We start from the raw sequence: 6,000 nt of genomic DNA, 5'->3' as shown, positions 1-6,000 counted from the left end.
ATATCATATGTACCGTTTGTACATAGTACCACATGTACACATGTACCCAATATTAATGTCCATAACATCACCTACATGACATATCCTTCATCCACATGTTTTCAACCATGTTAGTATTATGCCAAAAATTCCTTCAATTATTCATATTACCTTTAGGAAAGTCTGATCAAACTATGATTGGTTTGTCGACTGGAGAATAAGGAATTCCATGGACCTGTTCAATTTCTGCAACCAGATCATACGTAAATAATTCTTATGTCAAAGTATTCAAGTGCTTTTATTTAGCTAATAATTTTCATGTATCTTGTGGTTGCAGTACAATTTCAACAAAATAGTACCATAGAGGTAATCATGCATACTAAAACTTTATCATACCATAACTTTGAGATTTGGGATTAAATCTATCACTTAGACAAGGTTTTAACAACACCAAAATATGACCTCCGCTTAATCATAAAGCAAACTATTGACTGTGATAGTTAGTCTAGTATGGACTTCAATGTTATATTTGAAGTCTAATAACAACCTTAACTTTGTCTTTAACCAAGAAAATAAGTGTTTGGTACTCAGAGTACTCCACACTTAACTAATCATGCCATATGATTTATTATTGCTCTTTTTACACTTCTTCCAACACCTTGTTGGCCATGAATAATTCAATGTATGCCTAAAACCAATTGAGCAATCACTATGCAAATACATACATTTCCCATACATGAGTTATAAATGAAGGTTACAATATTCTCAATTTCACACCCTCCAAGTTTTTAGGCACTATGCGTACCCAAGTGTGAACCTAGGTCATATATATGTTTACACCTCACCTTAAACCTTAAATCACCCCTCGACTACAAGATAATATAACTCATTTATCAATTACCCTGAATTCATGCGTCATTTCTGCACTACTTGTTATGTTGTCCTATTCAGAACCAAACAACAATATTAATGCAATCTAACTGGAAGACCTATTCCAGATTGTTTGAATAGATTGCCAGATACCCAATATCTTTGTGCACAACAATCCTGATTACAGTGCCACTTAGCCATCATCTTTTTAAATTAGCACCAAGTTGTTGCATGATTTGTTATCCTCCTTCTTCCTCGTCTAGAAAATTTTATATGTTCCATTTTACTTGATGCATTCATTATTTTACTACCACCCTAAGATATTTTGATTATCTTAAGTTGTATTACTGCAAAACTTTTTGGTTTAATAAAGATTGGTTTATTAATTCAGACCAGTCATGTTCTGAATCTAGTGTACAATTCCTATTAATCATTAGGCTCCTCTGAATTGTTCTAATGCATTAAGCACCACCATCTCCAATCTGCAAGTATACTTTATTCCTATAAAGTAGAAACACATTGATCATTTTTACCTTATCAATTTCCACAAGAAGTACATTTGTAATATCTTCCATCATTTTACTGGAAGCATATTTTTTGAAAGGTTCTTATTTGAGAGATGTTAACATAACCCCATCTATAGCTAAACATATATGTACATTACGGTTGTGTAGTTTGAGGTTTCACACTTTAAGTTGCAAATTTTTACACATTAGAATTTCAGTGAGCCTTAGAGTATGTGCTCTTAAGCTTAATATTGTCTTTCTGCTATTAACCGAGAAGCACCAGGAGTTTGTTTTACACTCCCATTATGTATTTATACTACATGTACTTTTGGTGTCAGTCCCATTGACCTTCTTATTAGAGTCAAAATTTATTAATGTATGATGTCTCCTACAACATGCATACAGTGAGTTGTACTGCATTTTTGCATTTCCTTCACAACTTTGACCCTAGTTCCATCCAGATTGGAATATAATTTGTGTCTCTTATCTACTTTAGTTATAATTATTGAGATATTTCTTTACTCAATGGAACTTGAAAGTTCCAAACTATGCATGTCCAATTAATTACGCATATTGCTTTTGAATATCAGAATAATACCTTGGTAAGGTTTAGTTCCCTCCAATAGTGTATATGTGGATCATTTTCCCACTAAGGGTGGATTAAATAATTCATTTATTGGCAAAACCATATCAAAAATGAACTGCATCATTACATGTAGATGTACCAATCATCACAATAATAAAATTACGTAGTCTCGGTAGGTTACAAGGACATATCTTCCATGAGTAAAATCTTCAGAATTTATTTTAGGATGGTAACCCACTTAATTAACCATCAATTTCTGGAGATTTATATAGTGTCCATTTATATACTTTTATTTTAAATATTTCTTCATGTTGACCATGATCTATGGAAATGACACTTTTCGTTTTATCTTTTTCGTTTTATAAGTATCCTATTCATTCTATTAAGATGTGTCCTTGCATAACAATTGTGCAACTCATAATTTTAATTTTAATATGAGTAAAGTAATATGGTGATGGTATAACAGAAGAGACCTATTGGTACACAATTAAACGTAGTATTCAACTTTCTTTATTCCTCATTACTCTTTTCAACACTTACATGTATATTTATAACCCATAATGGCCATATCACTAGAATTCCTCATCAAAAATTTTAATACAATAATCATACCCTACAATTTGTTCATTTATCAAGCTCAACTATGAACAAGGTCTATCATGTAAAGTATTTTAAACCACTTTTACATTATGGTATAGTGTCCTTGTGCCCTTCCAAGACAATTCAACTATAACTTAAGTTTTGGGGAACATATAATGAAATAAAAATTTACCTTCAACACAATTCCCAACACTTAATAATTAGGAAAAATAAAACAGTGACCAATTTGTCCATTTGTACGTATGAAAATTAATCAACATGTTATTTGTCGTTATTTCATTGTATTACTCTCAATTCCACCACATCACTGCAAAGTTATATTTTATATAACCACAATGCAGAATTGTTTATTCCCATCTAACCTTTCCAGTTTTCTCCTCTCCATAGTGCTACTATAGCTATCCGCCATGGTGTATGAAATACCACACTTAGACTTAAGTTAAAGTGCAAGGATTAAATCTAAACTTTCAAACTCAACTGTCTTCGAACCATTGGGAGAGTATATCGATTACTGTAATTACAATAATTCTGCATAATGGGTTTATTGAAGAGCGATGAGAATCTCTAGTCTAGAAACTATTATCTATGCGATCACTAATATCTAGATTGATGTCATTGTCCTATATATCATGATCCCACCACAAAATATAGCCACACCGGATAGTATATAGAGACAACAAATGTCATATATGTTCAATACAAACTACCGATATTCTAAGGTTCCTCCAATAGCACGCAACGTGAATCACAAAGTGTTAAAAGAATGATCCACAGTTTGAATCTATGCCACCGGGAGTGTTCAATATCATTACAATTATAGGGCAACCAAAATAGTTTTCTATTGAGTCACACCATGCGATGCAATATTTGATGTACACCTTCTCTACATTATTTTCATTCAAATTCATTGTATCATATTTACACTTGCAAGAGTTATTTTTACTTGACTTTTGTTAGATTGATCCTGAGATCCTGAATATCAATAAATTTGTGTGTATATAAAGGAATTACAAGGTTGTCCCCCCTTTGGTTGACCAAATACCACTATTAGAAATCACCCAGATCTATATTAATAGCCTTGAGTGATTTGATTGAAACCTCAGAAAGTTTATTTTAAGACCCTACAACTCTTCTTTTCTCCTCACGATACACAACAACATAACCGTGTATGCTATAATTCTTGCTTCTTGGATGTTGTAAAAAATTTTAGGTACACAAAATGGTTGGAATATTTTACAACCCTAACAAATGAAATCCTTAAATTTTGCGTGATAGCTTGCATTTAGTGGTTTAGGAACATATTTATTGTTGAAATTGTAAACAAGATTACCTTTCTTTTAGAACTGATATGCTCACTACAATGTTGAAAAAAGTAGTGCAATGTATTGTTATAGCATGTTTGGTGTTATAATAGTCTCATTCCCTTAGCAGCGAAATTGTATGGTAACAGATTCCACCAATTATCCACTACTTCAATGCCTCTTCATGAAGATAGAAATCGAATAATCTTGTCTGATTTCTAGAGTCAAATAAGAAAAGATAAACCTGTTTTATTAAAAAACCCTTTTGTGAATCACTCCAAGAGCATCATGGATTTTACACCAATGTGTAAATAAATACATTTATGATAATTGATTCAGAAATGTATCACTAGCTACACCATTAGTGCGAGAGACCAAATGACTTAATATATATATCACAAGATTCCCATGCAAATTAGACTCTAATCCTCATGATATTTTGTAGATTCAATGTTCAGAAAGTGTATGAGTAGAAGAAACATTAGTTAAGTAGCTACTCCTAACATTCAATGCAATTTGTATCACATCATACCTTAGGAGGTTCCATTTCTGGGGAAAGTGCACCACAAACATACTGTAACACAGGTGGATTGCATGCATTGACCCGCTCTGCCTGTTCTACAACTCTATGATCCATCCAAACTATTACATTTCATCTTGCATCACCACTCTAAGAAACAGTAACATGAGAGTCATCCGCACCCACAACAACAAGAGAGCACATAGCAGTAAAACCCACATTGGAATGTTTTCACCAGACACTTTTGCCAATTTGCATGCTGCTCTGGTTGCTGCACAAACTGCATGCCATATATCTGTTGATGATTGCTAATTTGGATAGGGTGACAATATCAACAACTAGCTGTCAACAAATTTCTATAGATTTTAACACAAGAAATTTTTCTTGTTATACAAGTTGATATGGATTAACCGTTTTAACATCAACAAATTATTATCAGATTACATAGAGGAAAAAAGGTACTAAAGATGTTGATGTTGAAACACGAGCTATGTAGTTGTTACTTTCGTTACCTCCATATAGTTTCCCTCCTTCCATACATGTAAAGGACTGCTGGTTCAACCTAAAATATTTCCATGTTCATCAGAGATCCATGCTAGTGCACTGCCAATGCCGACATCTATGCTGAGGTAGATCGAACAAGAGATAATGGAGGTCATCTCGATCACCTTGGTAGGAGAAATTGTGGGAGAATGTAAAAGGATTTGGGAGAGGTCTTGGGCCACTATCACTCTTTGGCTCTCATATGTATGTTTATAAGATACTGCAAGCATGTATTGAGAAGAACTTAACAGAGAGAAAACTTAATCCATGCCAACATAAATGAGACATGATTAATTGCAGATGTCAGTACTTGTGAAAAGTACTCTCCCCCAGAGGGAAATAGATATGCTTATCATCTGTTGGCTCTTCCAATTGATCGAGAAGCTGTGTGAGAACCTTCCAATCAATTGATCAGACATGTTAACAATACTGACTACTTTATGGGTGACGCACGCCTCCAGATCTGCGAATAAGCCACGGAGACAAGCAGTATTATGGATCAAAAGGGAAACAACAATTTTTAATTTATTTTCTCTATACCTTTAATTCGAAAAGTGTTGTTGCTTAGATATACCAATAAAACATGCTCCTAAAGCATTCCTTAAGGCTCAAAGGCATGGGGTTTTTCCTTTTTGTAAATCTCGTGAGCATGGATTTAGCTTGAGAAAGGCGCTACTCTCTCACCAGCACATGGAGAGTGGAAAATTCTCGGCCTTACTGCATAAATGGTCATGCCAACACACTTTACACCTCATCCCATCAATGGTCAACCCTAGTCATTAATTCAGCGCCAACCTCGCCAGCGACAAGTGAAGGGAGGAGCGCTCGAGGGCACTCCCTATGCATTTAATGATTAATACAAAACCTGTAGGAGGTGCACAGCTAGGCTATCACTGCAATTCTTTATGTAGAACATGTCTCCCACTGGAATTATTGAGATTAACTAGAAACTAATTTAAGTAGAGAAATCTCTCTAAAATTTATCCACGTCTAATTAAAACTATCCTTGAATCTCCTTGGTGAATATTTTTTTTTTTTTATTCTCCTCCATTACAAGAGCTAGCAAGAGATGAAAAAAAACTAATCTTCCATGAG

This window comes from Pinus tabuliformis, chromosome J, assembly GCF_031772625.1.
Source record: "Pinus tabuliformis cultivar Carrire ecotype Pingquan chromosome J, CPIR1, whole genome shotgun sequence".
In the NCBI taxonomy this organism is placed as follows: Eukaryota; Viridiplantae; Streptophyta; class Pinopsida; order Pinales; family Pinaceae; genus Pinus; species Pinus tabuliformis.
The sequence above is the reverse complement of the archived record's forward strand: the minus strand, read 5'-3'. Positions refer to the sequence as shown.